Consider the following 20,203-nt stretch of genomic DNA (forward strand, 5'->3'; position numbering starts at 1 on the left):
AGTAGTTACCTACTGCTGTGCAACAAGTGACCAAAAACACAGTGGCTTGAAATGGTACCTATTTATTATCTCACAGTTCCGTAGGTCTGAAGTCCCCATGAGCTCAACTAGGTTCTCGGCTTAGGGTCTCCTAAGGCTGAAATCAAGACATCAGCCAGCCTAGCTCTTCACTGGAGGCTTTGGGGAGAATCTACTTCCAACCCATTCGAGTTGGCAGAATCTAGTTCCTTGTGGTGGTGGGACTGAGGTTCCTGTTTCCTCGCTGGCTGTCAGTTCAGTGCCACTCCTGCTCTTAGAAGCTGCCCAGACGCCTTCCCACAGGGTTCTCTCCATCCTCAAAGCCAACTATTGTACATCGATTCTTACATTTGGAAACTCTCTTTCACCTCTGTGTTCTTCTGCCACCAGTCAGAGAAAGGTCTTTGCTTTTAAGGGTTGATGTGATTAAATCAGGAACACCAAGGTATTATCCCTTTTTATTTTACTTTATTTTTTAATAATATCTTTTATTACATTATGTTAGTACCATACAGTACATCCCTAGCTTTTGATGTAAAGTTCCATGATTCATTAGATATTACCCCTTTTTAGGATCAACTTTGCCATCTAACACAATCACAGGNGTTGATGTGATTAAATCAGGAACACCAAGGTATTATCCCTTTTTATTTTACTTTATTTTTTAATAATATCTTATATTATGTTAGTACCATACAGTACATCCCTAGTTTTTGATGTAAAGTTCCGTGATTCATTAGATATTACCCCTTTTTAGGATCAACTTTGCCATCTAACACAATCACAGATATGGCATCTCACGTTCACAGGTTCCAGGATTAAAGCATGGACTTCTGGTGGCCATACCTAGAAATTCTACCAACTACAAGTAGAAAGTGACTCTTACTCACTGACTAGGCTTCTCGGTGCCTAGCAGAGCTTCTGATATAAAAGGCAATTGATGTGGGGAGCTTGGCTGGCTCAGTTGCTTACGTGTCTGACTCTTGATTTTGGCTCAGGTCATGATCTCAGCGTCCTGAGATTGAGCCCCAGCCAAGATCTCTCTCTCCCTATCCCTCTGCCCCTTTCCCCAGTGCACACACTTTCTCTCNCCCAAAAAAAAAAAAAAAAAAAAAAAAAGGCAATCGATGCATCATTATGTTGAACTGATTTCAGTTTCAGTGATCTTGATGCTTTAAAATTCTCGGTGTTAGTTGTATGCCTGGCAAAAGAAATCCCTCAGATAGCAAATTAAACAATAAGACAACAATAAGGAAATGAACTGCAGTCCTTTGGAGGACATTGATCCATAGGAGGAGAGATTTCAAATGGATGAGAAATACCACAAAGTGGAAAGGAAGAAAAACCTCCTGAAAAAGGAAAGTGTAGTTTAGCAGATTGCACATTTTACAGTTTGCTGGGGCTGATGGAGAGCATGAATTCAGCCATAATGCCTGGCTCGCTAAAATGCAACACGGAGGCTGCTGGGGGCGAGGGAAGGTTTTAGAGAAGGGCGTGAGCCTTTGGAATGGTGAGGCCTCCGTGACCGCTCTGTCATAGGAATACTGCGGGGAGTTACCTTCCCCAAAGCTTTCTAGCCTCAACGGCCGCCCTGTGATCTAAGAGATGTAGGCATTGTCCCTTAGGCTATGTTCAGCAGAACACGTAGAACACGCAGATTAGCAAATATTATCTTTCCTGTAAACAGCTCCTCCTAGTTACCAAAGTTGCTTTACTATGGAATGGAAATACCTTGATTCGATTAATGACAGCAGGTTTCCTACACCTGAATCTGCTCAAACTTCAAATGGAATTCTGGTTGGCATTGAGGAAACTGACCGCCACTAGTTTGCCCCTACTGTGTGCTGCGATGAGTTTGCAGCTTTGATTTGGAGATGAGGTGATTTTCATGCATGTATTCGTGTGTGTGCTTATAGAAGTCATCGCACTGTTTCCAGGGTTGCTGTCCCTCCACACGTGGGACAGGACCTGAATACTTTTTTGCGATGATGGCCTCCTTCCCTTGTGCTGATGGCAGCCTTCACTTCATTTTGTGCTTAGGCATGCAAAGTGATGACAAAGGTGGACAATTGTTTCTGGCTGCAGCTCACCCAAATAAAACTGTTTCAATTGATTCAGAGCGCTGATGTCAGCCAAGACCCTATACTTCTTGACACTGCATTTTTCCCAGTGAATAATAAATCACCATGTTTCTACCAACAGCCTCTCTCCCTCTGCCTTTCTCTTTTCTCCCACCATTAGTCATGCAGGTTTAGCTCACCACCTGTCACTGGCATGCTTCTGCAAATACTTTTAGCCACATAGAGGTGGATTTGGTTTCATTGAAGGTGGAAACACACCTGTGCTTACCTGGGTTTGCAACCCACCAGCTGCAGTCCTTTTAAAAATATTCCTTGGCTGTTAGTATATATTACAAGTTGCTATTTCTTGGTGTGGATTTTTCAAAAATTCTATTATTAGAATTTTGAATTGCAGGTAATTTAAATATGCTTCAGAATATATAAGTAGGTAAATACCTAGTGGGTAATCTTGAGAAAAGGATTAATATTAACTAATTAACTTGCATGTGATTCATATACCATCACGCCCTTAATTCTTTCAACAAATCTAATGAGGAGAAATTTTGCATTAAATCACTAACTAGGTAAGAAATTTAGACTCAGGAAAGGCAACTAGCCCAGGTCATTCACCACCTAAGTGAAACATTCTGGACTCCAAATAAGGAGGGTCTGATTGCAAAACCCTTGTAATTTTCCTTTAATGTGACATATTTCCTGCTTGGTGATGCCGCTGCCTTTCACCTATTTATTCAATGTTCAAGGAATCCCTGCTATGACCCAAATGCTGCACTAGTATTAAGGATTTATGCAGGCAAACACACAGCTCTTCCCACAGATGCTGGTGGACCAGCAGAATGAGAGCCAATGTCAGTGAATTATAATGAAGGTTTTTTGTTTTGTTTTGTCATTTGATTTTTGGGTTTTTGTTTTGCTTTGTTTTGTTTTGTTTTTAAAGTGCTGTAACAGAAGTTAGTCTCAGGGTAGATTCAGTTAGCTCAGCTTTTCCAATGCAGGAGGCACTGCTCAGGTTTCTATCTAAATCATTCAAATTGCTTTATAAATAAAATGAAGAATTCAGTTCCTTAGTTGAGAGTCATGTTTCACGGACTTGACTGTCATGTGTGGCCAATGTCTACCGAAGCAGACAAGGCAGCTTATAGAACATTCCCTTCGTTGTACACTGTTCTATGGGACAGTGTCAGCCCAGAGGATCAGACAGGCTTCCCTGAAAGCTGTCCTTGAGCTCAGACTTGAAGATTAAATAGAAGTTTCCAGACAAACGAGCAGAGGCAGGAGATTCTAGGCAAAGGAATCAAATATGCCAAGGCAGGGAGAAGACATGAGAAGACACAGATTGTCCAGCGAGCTGCCCATAAATTAGAATAATTCTAAGTATTTCAAGGGCGTCCTGAAATGAGGAACAAAACATGAATTGCCCAAAGTCAGGGACCTCTTCATGGATGACTTTCTGTGTTATTGAATAATAACAGTATGGGTTCTATATGTTGTAGGATAGAATGCAGATTCTCTCCTGTGCACCAGTAGTTTCTAAATTGTTTTTCAGTTTCAGACCTTTCTTTTTTTTCATTTTTCAAATGAAACATTATTCAGAATCCCTTTAGAGAAAACAGATACAAATGGAAAATCTCTGCTTAAAGGTGGGTGGAGAGCTTCCCTCCCAGGCACGTCTGGGCCCCAGAGCCACGCTCACGAACCCTGGAGCTGCAGAGCTGCTGGAACCCAGAGCCGCCAGAGAATCTGCAACATGAGCCGGATGATTTGAAACTATGTTTTGGGAAAGTCACTCCATCCACTGTGGAGGACTGACACATGGAGGTAACGTGGAAACAGGAATGGATGACTACACAGGCATGAGAACAGTTGAAGAAAAAGATGGTAAGAGCCATTTTCAACTAGAGGAGAAGGGTGAAAAAAAAAAGATGATCTCAGGATCTGAGGGAATCTGGTGTACAAGGAAGGGAAGAAAGAGACCCTCTTTTGTTTTTGTTTTAGTCTTTAATTTATTCCCCTTGGCCAATTGGGTGGCTGGTGGCTTCATTTTTTATGACGTAGAATTCTACAGGGACATTTTATTTATTGGATGATTGGTTTAAATTCTCTATTCTTCAAAAAATAGCAGGATGGGGAGAGTGGTGGTTTACATTTAGGCCTTGAGTTACTGCTCTGTCATTCTGTCAAAGCCAGAGGGAATATCACAAAATCCTTCTAGTCACTTCAATGAATAATGTATGTCTTATTTCCTTATTCTTGCCCATAGCAAACACCAATCAGAAGCATCTGAAACAAACAGACCACAGAAACTAGAGTCAAAACCAGCGTTTTGTCAACTGATTAGATAGCTGTTAGTTTAATGCTAACATTAATCAAGGTCTGATTGCTCCATTGTGAGGAACAAGAACTATGTGCTGAGATTAATATGCAAGATCTGGTTCAGAATGTTTCTGCAGAACCCCCCACGCAGTAATTAAGAAGAACACCAAATGAAGGTTATTGATCCATTGTGTTATTGAGAAACAACATAATTGATATTTCAGATCTTAATTGTTGGTTCCAAAGTAAAAGAGACAGTTTGTACAGATCATTAGTACCAGAGTTTTTTGTTCTTACCATTTAAACCAAAATACTGAGTTCAAATGTTACCCTGCTTCAAATAAACATTGATTTAATTGTCAAAAAATCTTTATTGGTGTTTAGAATTATTATCTTTTGGGCAAATTTGAGGCAATATACCACAAGCTTTGGAGTCAGATAGTTTCCACTCGTGAGCTGTGTGGAATAAGGTTTATCATTCAACCTGTCTGGGCCTCAAAATTCCATTGATAATGCCCACCTCACAGAATTTCTTCGAAGGGTTCAGGGACGAAGTCAAGGTCAGAGAGTCTGTAGAGCATACTGTTCAGGAGCAAAGGCACCGGACCCAGCCTGCCGTGTTTCAAACACAGCTTTGCCACTCATTGGCTGTGCAAACTTAGACACATCAGTTAGCCATTCTGTCCCTCCATTTTCTCATCTTTAAAGAGGAATAATAATAATAGACATCCAGGACAGGGCTGTTACGGAATTCAATGAACAAAGAAAAGTTCTTAGAGGAGGACCAGCCAGATGATGAACACCATGTGACTGTTCATTGTTTTTATCGTTAAAATTGGAAGTGTTTAGGCCCCTAGTTAATTCTTAATAAATATTAACTGCATTTTTCCCCTCTCTAGGTTGACGGCAGAAAATCCAAACCAGTGAGTGTACTTGCCTTTGCTCTGTATGTAGCGTTTGTATGCATTTGCACACAGAACTTCCAGAAAATAACCTTGTGCCTAATTTCTAAGTATGACTAGACAACACAGCAACACCTGAAATGTGATGAAGAAAGTGATGGAGAAATGTGATGGAAACTGTGATGGAGAAAAACTGAGATTAACTAATTGGGAAATAAAGACCAAAGATATAAAGACCATACAGATAACTGTAACCAGGAAGCAGAATCTGATTAGTAGCCTGACAGAAATCGAAGGACACGCTGCTTCCAAAACAAACAAACAAACAAGCAAAAAAACCCCAGGGGAGCTGCAATGGAAAAGAAGCCATTAGAGAACAAGAAAGCATTCTTGGGGGTGGCTCAGTCAGTTAGGTGTCTGCCTTCAGCTCAGGTCATGATCCCAGGATCCTGGAATAGAGCCCTGCATCAGGCTCCCTGCTCAGCAGGGAGTCTCCCTCCGCACCTCCCCCTGCTCATGCTCTCTCTCTCTCACTCTCTTTCAAATAAATAAACAATATCTTTTTGAAAAAAGAATGGATAAATTTGTGAATTCCTCTTCAATAAACCTGAATTTGATAAAAAGAAAAAAGGCCTACTGAATGACAAGCAAGAGAATTTTTTTAAATGTCTTTTTTAAATGCCTCCATTAGCTATATCCTTAAGAAATTTCAGAAGTGATGTTAGCGAGATACTAGTGTAGGAAGACCTGGGCCCACCTTCCTCCTCCAAACACCTTGATTCAGCAACAATTCATGGACAAATTCCCCTTGTGAGAAATCAGAAATGAAAGGCTCCTGCACCTTGGGAGAAGGGAAACTCTTGCAAGAAGTGGACTCACAGAAGCCAGCAAGGAGATTGAGGGTACCTTCTCAACAGAGGCCCCGCCCCTGGCACAGCACCGTATGATCATATCTTTCTTCATGATAGATGTCATGTTAAGTCACAAAACAAATCTTAGCAAATGTAAGAAGATTGAAATCTTATCAAGTATTTTTTTTCTGACCACACAATGGATTAAAAGTAGAAATTAATAGCAGACGGAAAACTGAAAAATTCAGATACTATGGAAATTAAACAACACACCCTTGAACAGCCTTTGAATCAGAGAAGCAATAAAAAAGGGACGCAAAAACATTCTGAGACCAAGGAAAATGAAAATACAAAATACCAAAACTTATGGAATGCAGCAAAAACAGTATTCAGAGGGAAGTTCATAGCAATAAATTCCTACATTAAATAAGAAGAGCGATCTCAGGGCACCTGGGTGGTTCAGTTGGCTAAGCAACTTAATTCAGCTCAGGTCATGATCTCAGGGTCCTGGGATTGAATACTGCGTTGGGCTCTGCACTCAATGGGGAGACTGCTTCTCCTTCTAGCTCCCCCTTTTCTCTGCCCCAACTCGTGCTCACTCTCTCTTTCTCTAAAAATACATAAATAATTTTTTTAAAAATATCAAAATAAAAAAGAAGAAAGATATCAAATAAACTACCTAAATTTATATCCAAACAAGTGAGAAAAAGAACAAACTAAACCTGAAGTTAGCAGAAGGAAAGAAATAACAAAGACTAGAGAAGAAATAAATGAAATAGAAAATTTTAAAAAACAAAAGAAAAAAAAATAACGAAACTAATTGTTGGTTCTCTGAAAAGATAGGCATCATTGACAAAGCCTTAGCTAGACCAAGAAAAAAGAGAGAAGACTCAAGTAAAATCAGAAACAAAGAAGAGACTTTACCACTGAAGACATGGAAATACAAAGGATCGCAAGAGACTTCTATGAAAAACTACATTATGCCAATGATCTGGAAAACCTAGAAGAAATGGATTTCCTAGAAACATGCAACCTGCTACAACTAAATCATGAAGAAAAAGAAAATCTGAACAGGCTTACCACTAGTATGGAGATTGAATCCATAATCGTAAAGCTGCAAATAAGAAAACCTCAGGACCCAATGGCCCCTCGGATGAATTCTAGCAAACATTTGAAGAACCGGGGTGAAACCTTCTCAAACTCTCCCAAAAACCTGAAGTGGATGAGTCACTTCTAAAATCATTTTATGGGGCCAGCAAGACCCTGATACCAAAGCCAAATGAAGGCACTACAAGAAAAGGAAACTACAGGCCAATAATCTCTGATGAATATAGATGCAAAAATCCTCAATGAAATCCTAGCCCACAGAATCCAGCAGTGCACTGAAAGAATCATACCCATGACCAAGTGAAATTTATCACTTGGATGCAAGGATATTTCAACATACAAAAATTAATTAATGCGATACACCACAGTAAATGGAACAAAGGATAAAAAATCACATTATTGACCCAACAGACATGGAAAAAGCATTTGACAAAATTCAATGCCCTTTCATGATAAAAACCCTAACAAACTAGAAATAGAAAGGAATTACCTCGGGGCGCCTGGGTGGCACAGCGGTTAAGCGTCTGCCTTCGGCTCAGGGCGTGATCCCGGCGTTATGGGATCGAGCCCCACATCAGGCTCCTCGTTATGAGCCTGCTTCTTCCTCTCCCACTCCCCCTGCTTGTCTTCCCTCTCTCGCTGGCTGTCTCTATCTCTGTCAATAAATAAATAAAATCTTTAAAAAAAAAAAAAAAGAAAGGAATTACCTCATTGTACTAAAGGCCGCATATAACAAGCCCACAGCTAATATCATACTCAACATCAATGAACTGAAAGCTTTTCTTCTAAGACCAGGAATAAGACAAGGATGTCCGCCTACCACCTCTAGTAAGTCAGTACTGTGCTGGAAGTCTTAGCTGGAGCAATTAGACAAGAAAAGGAAATAAAGGCATATAGATCAGAAAAGAAGAAGTGAAATTGTCCCTGCTTGCAGATGACCTGATCTTATATAGAAAAAGACTAGACTCCATTAAAAAGAAATAAACAAACAAAACAAAAACAAAACAAAGCAAAACAAAAAAAAAAAACTGTTGGAACTAATGAATTCAGTGAAATTGCAGGATACAAAATCAATATAGCAAAAATCAATTGCGCATCTATACACTAACAACAAGTTATCTGGAAAAAAAAGAAAAATAATCCCATTTACATTAGCACCAAAAAGGATAAAATATTTGGGAATAAACTTATTAAAGAGGTGAAAGACTTGTATACTAAAAACTAGAAAAGATTGATAAAGGAAATTATTTCATTTCCTCGCTTAAGAAACCAACAAATGGAAAAAATATCTGTGTCCACAGACTGGAAGACAATATTTTTCAAGTGTCCATCTGACCCAAAGTGATCTACAAATTTAGTACGATCCCTATCAAAATCTCAATGGTATTTTTTTTTACAGAAAAAGAAAAAAAGCTATTCTAAAATTCCTAGGAACCCAGAGAAGACCATGAATAACTAAAGTAATCTGAAAAAGAAGAACAAAGTTGGAGGCATCACAATTCCTGAGTTCAAAAAGTATTTCAAAACTACAGCAATCAAAACATCAGGGATCTAGAAAAACAGCAGACATATAGAACAGTGGAACAGAATAGAGAGGCCAAAACAGATCCATGAGTCTACGGCCAACTGATCTTTCACAAGGGAGCCACGAATACACAATGGGGAAAAGTTATTCTCTCCAATAAACAATGCTGGAAAAACTGGATTTACACAGGATAAAGAATGCGGTTGGACCCTTATCTTTCATCATACATGAAAGTCAACTGAAAATGGATTAAAGAAGTAAACATAAGACCTGCAATTGTAGGGGCGCCTGGGTGGCGCAGTCGTTAAGCATCTGCTTTCGGCTCAGGGCATGATTCCGGCGTTATGGGATCGAGCCCTACATCAGGCTCCTCCGCTATGAGCTTGCTTCTTCCTCTCCCACTCCCCCTGCTTGTGTTCCCTCTCTCGCTGGCTGTCTCTATTTCTTCAAATAAATAAAAATAAAATCTTAAAAAAAAAGACCTGAAATTGTAAAATTCCTAGGAGAAAACATAGGTAGAAATGTCATGATGCAGGTCTTGACAATGATTTCTGGGATATGACACCAAAAGCACAAGCAACAGAAACAGAAATAAACAAGTGGGATTAAATCAAAGTAAAACCTGCTCAGCAAAGGAAACAACTATCAGAGTAAAAAGGAAACCGATGGAAGGGAAGAAAATATTTGCAAACCATTTTTCATAATCTGTTAAGGATGCTATAACAAAATATCACAGATTGAGTAACCTTTATTTTTTCAAGATTTATGTATTTATTTGAGAGAGAGAGTGATTGTGACCAGGGAGGGACAGAAGGAGAGGGAGAAGGAGAGAAGCGGACTCTCTGGTGGGTGGAGCCCTACTCGGGGCTCAATCTCAGCCCTCTCAGATCATGACCAGAGCTTAAAGCAAGAGTCTCATGCTTGACAGAGTGAACCAAACGGGTGTCCCCAGAGTAGCTTTTAAACAACAGAAATTTATTTCTCATAGTTTTAGAAGCTGGAAATCTGGGATCAGAGTGCAAGTGTGGTCAGAGGAGGTCCCTCTGCTAGTTGCAGATTTCTATTTTTTTTTAAGATTTTCTTTCTTTCTTTATTTGTCAGAGAGAGGAGAGAGAGAGAGAGCACAAGCAGGGGGAGCAGCAGACAGAGGGAGAAGCAGTCTCCCCGCTGAACAAGGAGCCTGATGCGGGGTTCAATCCAAGGACCCTGGGATCATGACCTGAGCCAAAGGCAGACGCTTGACCGACCGAGCCAGTCAGGTGCCCCTAGTTGCAGATTTCTTGTTTGTATCTTCACTTGGTGAAAGACGCCAAGAAGCTCTGCAGAGTTTCTTTTTTTAAGACCATTAATCTCATTAATGAGGGGACCACGTTCATATCCTAAGCATCTCCCAAAGTCTTCACTTCCTAATACTATCACATGGACATTGGAATTTCAACATATGAGTTTGGGGGAGGGACATCAATGGTTGACCATAACACAGATATCTGATGAGGAGTTAGCATCCAAAATACATAAGGACTACTTACAACTCAATAGTAAAACAACAAACGAAAACAAAGAAAAAAACCCTATAACCTGATCTTTAAAAAAGACTATTTAAGGACTTAAACATTTTCCCAAAGAATATATAGAAATAGCCAACAGGTAAGTGAAAAAAAGCAAACGAGTGAACAAACAAAAAGCAGTGTTCAATGTCACTACTCACCAGGGCAATGCAAATCAAAACTGCTAGGAGATATCATCTCACACCTGTTACAACAGCTAGTATTTAAAACAAAAAACGAAAGACAAATGTTGACAAAGATGTGGCTAAATTGGGACACTGCTCATTGTTGATGGGAATGTGAATTCTTCAGTCTTTATGGAAAATAGTATGAAGAAGTTTCCTCAAAGAATGAAGAATAGAACTATCATACTGTCCAGCAAACACACTTTGGATGTTTATTCAAAAGTATGAAGATCAGGGTTTTGCAGAGATATTAGCACTCCCATGGGCATTGCATCACTATTCATGACGGACAAGATCCGGAAACAACCTCAATGTGTGTTTATAGATAAATGGATAAAGAAATGTGGTGTATATATCCAATGGAATATTATCCAGCCTTCACGGAAGGAAATTCTACAGTATGCAATAATGCAGATAACCGTGAAGACATTAGCTTAGTGAATAAAGCCAGGCACAGAAAGACAAATACTGCATGATTCTACTTGCAGGAGTAAAATTGTACGTAAAATACACAAATTCATAGAATTGGAGAGTAAAATGGTTGTCAGGGGCTGGAGAGAAAGGGACATGGGGAGTCAGTAGTCAACAGACATAAGGTGTCAGTTGAACAACGAACAAGTTTTAGAGGTACACTGTACCACATTATAGCTCTTGTCAACAATAATGTATTCCACACTTAGAGTTTTGTTAACAGAGCGGACCTCGTGTTAAATGTTCTTACTACAATAAAATAAAATTTTTACAAAAGAAGCAATTTCAGAACACTTCACTAAACAATGGGCCTACAATCTTACAGAGAGAAAATTAGGTTCTCTACACAGGAATAAAGGCCAGAGTATCAGGAACAATGGAGGCAAAAAAATAAAAAAAAAATAGAGAAAGAATTTCAAAGTTTTGAAGGGAAAAATACTTTTTTCCAATCCAGAAGTTTATATGCAGCCAAACAGTTTGGATAGATAATGAACACCGTTTATAACCTTCACACTCACTTTTAGGCAGTTATTTGAGAACATACACCAGTGAAAATGGTAGTAGAAATCAAGAGGAAGTGATGATTTCCAGAAAGTAGTAAATTTAACCCAAGACAGCAGTAAAGGGAAATCCAGAGAATAGGTGCTTGGAAACCATTTTTAGGGAGCGAAGTGTCCAGATTCAATTAGGACATTGGAAAGAAGGATCTCAGGGGGGAAGGATTAATTGCAGTCTGCAGAATACTTGAAAACAGGGTGGGAGGAGTGGTGTCACCAAGGCTGTGACATAAGTTGCTGCTGACTTCATTCCCCCTCACAAGAACAACTAACAACTGTTCATGGACAAGGCACAACTGAGAAAATTCTAGAACTTGGGGGTGAGGCTGAAGAATGCCCTCTGTACCATAGGACCTGAGAAAGCTTAGTCATAGATGAAGGCATAATTTTCAAGAAAATTTTTTTAAAAAGCCATTGAAAACTTTCAGAAAAAAAGAAAAAAAACCCCACCTGAGTCCATAATCATAATCCATTTTTGAAGCAACCCTGTAATATTGGACCAGAAACTCAGTAGGTTTCAAGAAGAACATTTAAGTGGATCCCAAGCATACCTCCCACATATACCCATGCACAATATGGGGAACACGGCAAGACTGAAGATGTTTCAATTTAAAGACGTAAATAAAGCATGATGCTGAAATCACATAAAACAAATGCCCAAACTCCCTCAAAATCTCACTGAGGAAGGAAATGAAACTTAACAGAATTACATGTCTGTAAAACAAAAGTCAAATTAGAGCAATTGCTGTAGGAAATTGATCTGATGTGTAGGAGTGGATGATTTTCTTTTATTATCGAAATGTAAACAAGGCACATAAAATAAATTCAACAAGAAATTGCATAGAATTAAAACAAGGATTTGCTGGATATAACATAAACTTTGGAAAGCATAAACATTACATGTTTCCCCACTTCCCCCATCATTCAAGTTAAGTTGTTGTACAGGCGGAGGCGCCAAGTTTCTCCGAGCCCAGCCTGTCGTGTTCCCCAGCCCTTTTCACCCCAGCACACAGCACTGTACCATTGGGTGTCACGGAGTTTAAGACACTCATCCTAACATGATCTTCATGTCCGGGCTGTGCTCCTTGCCATCTGGCAGGATTCTTTGAATACAGGTGCTCCTTTGTGCGAAAATCTCTCGCTGAATCTCAAGCTATCATACTGACCCATCAGAATGAAGGTTATTTTAAGACTAGAAGAAGGTTCTTTCTCTCTATAAAAAGTCTTTAAGAAAGATCTATTCTACTGGAAAATAAAATTTTATTGAATTCAGTAGGCTTGCCAGTCTACGGTACATCACACGTGAACCTAGACCATCTGTATTTGGTTCCTTCATCCACGTGAATAGTATCTATATCAATAGTCATCTCAGGTAAAGAACATGAAGGTGAAATTTGCCTGAAATGCTGTGGTTCACTTCATCAACCATTCGTCATCACACCATGATTCATTATTGAGTATCTAGCAGGTGCCAGGCTCGGTGCTGCATAATGGGAGTGCGATAGTGAACGGGTCATTATGTGGTAGTGTTTCTATGTGGAAAAACTCACAGTTGGCTGCAGAGCAGATAGAGTAGAGGGTAGCACATAATAGAAGGAGAATGGATGCCTCTTTGGCAGATAATGGAAATGTATAAAACTCACAGGACTTGATGCTGGGGAGAGAAAGAAAGAGGTATCAAGGACAACTCCTGGATGTCAGACTTCTTACCTGGCTGATGGGCTAAAGAGAGCTTCTAAAACCAACCACGTTGGGGTACTGACTGACGAGTATCCTTTTTCAGAAAATCCCTGAAAAGCCTCTCCTTATGATGGGGTATTGCCACAGGCACTTGGCTTATCTCAAGGGTTTGCATGTTTATAAATTCATTCAACTTCAAGACTCACTAATTATACTCTCATATTTTAAGCCTATTATGGAAGAAATTCAAACCACATGGGTGTTTATCTACAAGCCAAAATTTGCTCAAGATAAGCCAGTAGTAATAACTTAACTTCAAGTCTGATGGTTCTTGACCACATTTAAACCGTGGGAGGGACAAGGGACAAGGTGGCTAATAAGCATCTCAGAATTCTTTCCAGATGGAAAACAAAGACTTTCTTTTTCTGATTTCTCCTTAAACTTGTCATTATTTGGCAGAAATAGTCAAAATAAATGCACCATGCTTCAAAGGAGCCAGCACATAAGAGACCAGACAGCAGCAAGATGAATCCACTTGTCTCCGCAGACATATGCTCTGAACACAGATGTTCAGGAAATGAAGGGCAGGCACTTGTGATAATGTATTGCATCATTTCTTTGACCTCAAGATAAAAGCAAACACGAGAAGCAAAATGTGCCACTCACCAGGCTATAAAAATGAAACCTGCCACACAGTTCTGATCTATGGCATGAATTCTGTCTTTGCCAGAAAGATGGAGTATTTTCGTCAGAATGGCAGCTATTGTCTTGTGTGTGATTCTTTGTGAAAGAGGGATGGAATCAGGGAAGAGAAGAGAAGGTATTAAAATCTAATTTAATTTAACTAATACATTGGGGCACATTCACAGAACTACGCTGGAAGGATTTTTTTTAAAAAAAAAGGAAAAAAGAAAAAGAAAAAAAAATCAAGCACTTACCCGGCTTCCAGGGAGACAAACTTTGGAAGCATTTCTTTATCACTGCTCACATCAGCCTTACAAGGAGGCGATCACAGGCATACCTATGTTATCATGCTTCACACATACTGCGCTTTTTTACAAATTGAAGGTTTGTGGCAACTCTGTACTGAGCAAACCTAGTGGCACCATTTTCCCAACATCATTTCTTACTTCATGTCTCTGTGTCACATTTTGGTAATTCTTGCCCCATTTCAAGCCCTTCAATTATTATTGTATTTTTACAGTGATCTATGATCAGTGATCTTTGATATTATTCTTGTCATTTTAGAAGGTGCCACACATCACACCCATATAACAGGGAACTGAATTGGTCAATGTGTGTTCTGACTAGCCTCAGTCTCCCCTCATCTCCTCGGACGGCCCTATTCCCTGAGAACACAACAGTATTGAAATTAGGCCAATTAGTAGCCTTACAGCGGGGCAGTAAGGGGTCAAGTGAAGGGAAGAGTCTCACCTCTCTCACTTTAAACCAAAAGCTAGAAATGATTAAGCTTAGGGAGAAGACATGTCCGAAGTTGAGAAGAGCCAAAAGCTAAACTTCTTGCACCAAACAACTAGCAGAGTTGGGAACGCAAAGGAAAAGTTCTTGAAGGAAATTAAAAGTGCTACTCCAGTGAACATACAAATAAGAAAGCAAGACAGCTTTCCTGTCGATTTGGAAAAAGCTTTAATGGTCTGGATAGAAGACCAAATCAGCCACAACATTCTCTTAAGCCAAAGCCTTAATAGAAGGTGAGGAAGCTGCAGAAGGAATGTCGGAAGACAGCAGAGGTTGGCTCCTGAGGTTTAAGGAAAGAAGCCGTCTCCGTAACATCAAAGTGCAAGGGGAAGCAGCAAGTTGCTGATATGGAAGCTGCATTAAGTGGTCCAGAAGGTCTAGCTAAGATCAGTGATGAAGGTGGCTTCACCAAACAACGGATGTTCAATGTAGACAAGATGGCCTGTCTTGGAGGTAGATGGCGCTCAAAACTTTCATAGCTAGAGAGAAGTCAAGGCCTGGCTTCAAAGTGTCAAAGGACAGCTGGCTCTCTTGTTAGGGGCTAGCACAGCTGAGGACTTTAAGTTGAGCTAATGTTCATTTACCATATTCCCAAAATCCTAGGGCCCAAAAGAATTAGGCTCAGTCTGCCCCACCTGAGCTCTGTGAATGGAACCACAAAGCCTGAGTGATCGCTTGTCTGCTTACAACGGTTTGCTAAATATTTTAAACCCATCGTTGAAACCTATAGCTCAGAAAAAGATTCCTTTTAAAATATTATTGCTCATTGACAGTGTGCCTGGTGAACCCAGAGCTCATGCAGACATACGGTCAGATTAAGGTTGTTTTCATGCCTGCTGACACAGAATCCATTCCGCAGCCCACGGATCAAGGAGTCGTTTTGACTTTAAAGTGTTATTATTTAAGAAACACATTTTGTAAGGTTATAATTGCATGGATAGTGATTCCTCTGATACATCTGTGCAAAGTGAGCCGTGAACCTTCTGGAAAGGATTCACCATTCTACATGCCATTGAGAACATTCATGATTCATGAGAAGAGGTCAAATTTTAATGTGAACAGGAGTTTGGAACAAGTTGATTCTAACCCTCAGGAATGACTTTGAGAGGTTCTGGACTCGACTGGAGGAAGTAACGGCAGATGTACTGGAAATAGCAAGAGAACTGGGGTTACAAGTGGAGCCTGAGTTGCTGCAATCCCGTGATGAAGCTTAAACAGTTCAGGAGTTGCTTCCTTTTTTTTTTTTTTAAGATTTTATTTATGTATTTATTTATTTGAGAAAGAGAGCACGGTGGGGGGGATGAACAGAAGGAGAGGGACAAGCAGACTCCATGCTGAGCACAGAGTCTGATGTAGGGGCCAATCCCACGACCCCAAGAGCATGACCTGAGCCAAAAGCAAGAGTCGGATGCTTAACCCAATGAGCCACCCAGGCGCCCTGATCAAGACTTGCTCCTTATGGATGCACAAAAAAATGCGATTGGTTTCTTGAGATGGAGTCTACTCCTCATGACGATGCCATGAAGATTATTGAAAAGACAGCAAAGGGTTTAGGATATCACATAAACGTAGTTGATAAAGCAACTGCAGGGTTTGGGAGGACGGACTCCACTTTTGAAAGAAGTTTCACTGGGGCTAAAATGCGACCGAACAGTATCACATAGAGGTAGCCTCACAGAGAAAGCATCTGTGAAAGGAAGAGTCAATTGGTACAGCAGACTTCATTGTTGTCTTATTTTTAGAAATTTCCAGACCTCCCCCTTCATTCTAGCAACCACCACTCTGATCAGTCAGCAGCCATCAACATGGAGGCACGACCCTCCACCAATGAAATGATTATGACTCACTGAAAGCTCAGAGGACGTTTAGCACTTTGTAGCAAGAAAGTATTTTTTAATTAAGGTTTGTACATTGTTTTTAACCCATAATGCTATTGCACACTTAATAGACTACAGTGAAGTATAAATATAACTTTTATATGCTCTGGGAAACTAAAAAAATATTTTACTTGCTTTATTGCCGTGGTCTGGAACTGAACCTGCAGTATTTCTGAGGTATGCCTGTATTTTCTCTTTTTTCATTTTTTTCTTTTTTTTATTTAATTTTTTTTTTTTTTTTTTTTTTACTAATCTCAATACCCAATATGGGGCTCAAACTCACAACCCTAAGATCAAGAGTCGCATGTTCTACCAACTGAGCCAGGCAGAAAATACCCTGTATTTTCTCCATTTCCAAATGAGCACACCAGAGTTTGCCCAGGTTACATGACTTGCTCAACGTCACGAGCCTAGGATTTAGTAGGGCCAGGACCTAAACCCAGATCTAATTCTGAAGTTCACATGGACCCCTAATTCGTACTTCTCAGTATGAGGTGCTGTATAAATACAAAGCTGTATGGTCATGACATGCATAAACGAAAGAATAAGGATGACACAAGACAGCTTACATTTGTACACTAAGCCATGGGATGATTAGCGTAAAGCTCTAGGATTTCAGACATGCAGGCCATAGAGTGAAGGGTATATGTTCTTTGGAGGTAGACGGACCCAGTCTGAGTCTCTGCTCTTACCCTTACTTGCTGTGTGACCTTGAGCAACTTGTGTGACCTCCTAGCTGTAGGTTCCTCATCTTAAAAATAAAGTTTTTCCCATCTCATGGAGTTTTTTTTAAAAGAGATGATATGATCAAATGACCTGACAATATGCCTAGTACAGTATCTGCCCCCAAAATGTCAACTTCATGTCATTCCAAGTTAAAGACATTATGAGGTGGAGAAGCCAAAGAGGAATTCATTTGACAACTAGTATCTAAATGGCAAGTTGAGAAAGTTCTCATGATAAAATTATGTATAGACCCACATGTATGTAGGTACAAATATACACATATACACACATTTGCGTTTTATATTTGCTAGAAAACAAGTTCATTTCAAAACCCTATTATAGTTACATCTATGAGAGACCTAATCATCCAGTGTTCTGCCAGGGGAAAAAAAAAATGTAAATTTCCTGTTAGTGTCGGCAGCACCATGGCAGATGCCGACATATTCACTTCCGGCCCCAGCCCCGGGAAGAAGGAGAGCCAACATGCAATCAGCGTTGTAGGCTTCCAATTTTATCTGCCACTCTTTCTTCACAAAACTGACACTCAAACCCAGTTTTTCAGGGAAACAGGTCATGTTTGCTTAAATAAAATCAATCTTCCAATTGCAAAGTGATAAATTCTAATTATATATATTGTTAAATATAGAATAGACACACATGCACACACACACACACAAAGGAATTCTAGTGCCCCCAAGAAATATCTCCTCCTCTTGTTACGGTTGCTTTACGTAATTTGTTTACATTGTTACAATTTTATTGTAGAGATCCCACCATTTTACCCAGCCTTTTCCTTCAACATCATACCATAATTTTTAGCACAGTGGTTAAACCGTTGAAAGCAGACTGCCGTACCTGTGTCCCTGAGCTGGGCACTTGACTTCTTTAAGTCTCGAGCCTTCACAAATAAACCAACACCACCTTATAGGTCTGTGTGAAGACAAAGTGAGAATGATGCATGTAAAACTCTTTGCACAGTACTAGGTTTAAAGTAAGATCTCAATAAAATTATTAATTTTAATAATTAGAAGGACTTTTTTTTTCCCACTGCAAACGACAAAAAGAAAAATTTCAACTGACTTCAGCAAATGGAAGCACATTTACTTTCCAAATGGAAAGTCCAGATGTAGACCCAGCCAGCGTCTCGATCGACGTGGTACCTCTTGCTTAGACAAACTCTTCCCCGGGGGTAGCAGGATAGCTGCTGTGGACTAGGTGGGAGTCCAACCCCCGCCCCCAATTCCAAGGCCAGCAGAGAAAGCCTCTTCATATTAGCACCTGCACATGTCCCAGGATTCCCTCTGATTGGACCAACCTGGGCCCCTTCACTCACCCAAAGCTGTGGCTGTTGCTGGGAGAATTTGGTGTTTTGATTGGCTAGTTGTGGTAGGCTGGCTAAACTATGGTCCCCCCAGAACGCCCATGCCTGAATCCCAGGAACCTACAAATATGATACCTTACATGGCAAGAGAGACTTTGCAGTTGTGATTACGTTAAGGAGCTTGAGATAAAAAGATTATCCTGGATGCTGTGGGTGAGCCCAGTGTAATCACATAGGTCCTTAGAAGAGAGAGGCAGCAAGGTCAGAGGTCAGGCCATGTGGCAATGGATTCAGAGATTCAAATGACACAAGCCAAGGGGTGCAGGCATGTTGGACAAGCTGGAAAAAATAACGAATATGCCCTCTTCCTCGGGCCTCCAAAGGAGTTGGCCCGGCCTGCTGACACCCTGATTTCAGCCTTGTAAGAACCGTTTTGGACTTCGGACTTCCAGAACTGTAAACCACTAAGTCTTTGATAATTTATTACAGCTGCACTCAGGCAACCAGTACGCCGGTCCTCGGTCACAGTCTTTACCTCCAGACTGCTCGGATGACGTGGATGGGAATGGAGGAGGAATAATTCTCCAGAAGGAAAACAGAGATCCTGTTACCAGAAGAGAATGAGTATAAGGCAAAAAGTACACAATATCTGCAATTCAACGTTGGCTTCGTAGCTGCACTGTTCTTTTCTTTCGAATTCTGCATAAATGGCACTACGATAGCTAAACACTTTCCCGAGTAACTCTGCCGTAGTATGCTTATTTCATCTTCTGTATTCGTACGTTGGATCCTTGAAAGGAGGTATGTTTCTTTGCTCGTCCTGGGCATGCATGAGGCTCGGATAACAATAAGGTGCAGGTAACTTATATAAAAGTGGGCGTGTTATTTGTCTGTTAGTACGGATCACATCACGTGAAAGTTTCCGATAGCGGCATCTGGGTGGCTCAGTCAGTTAAGTGTCCGACTCTTGATTTCGGTTCAGGTCATGGTCTCAGGGTTGTGAGATGGAATCCCACACTGGCTCCGTACTCAGCATGGAGTCTATTTGTCCCTCCCCCTCCCCCTCTTCCCCTCCCTTGTACTCTCTCTCTCTCTCAAATAATTAAAATTGAAAAAAGCTTTTAAAAAATAGTATCTGATACTAGGAACGAACGTGGTCAGACAAAGGCAAAGCAAACAGTGACATCAACCTGAGTGCTAGGTTTTCTTGCACTACCAGGCTTGCTCATCTAGAAGACCCCATCTTCTTTCTTGATTTTAGACCCTACAGAGTATCAGGAGATGAATGAACAAAGTGAGGTCAGAGCCATCTTCTGGAATCACTCCATAGAATGGCAGTGATCGAAAGGGATGCGCCTCATCCCCGTTGGGTCACAAAGAGAATGGGGGGGCAGGGCATGGGGGGTGGTTTGAAGGGTTCTGAGTTTGGAACATTGGGACAATATTAAAAAGAAATGTGATTAAGAGATCAGAAGTAAATTCCAGTATCAACTTCACCACATCCAGTTTTCTCTTCTATGTGATGTAACAGCAGTGTCATCGAATCCAGGGCCTGCGTGGTGGAGG

Source organism: Ailuropoda melanoleuca, chromosome 11 (assembly GCF_002007445.2).
Source record: "Ailuropoda melanoleuca isolate Jingjing chromosome 11, ASM200744v2, whole genome shotgun sequence".
Classification (NCBI taxonomy): Eukaryota; Metazoa; Chordata; class Mammalia; order Carnivora; family Ursidae; genus Ailuropoda; species Ailuropoda melanoleuca.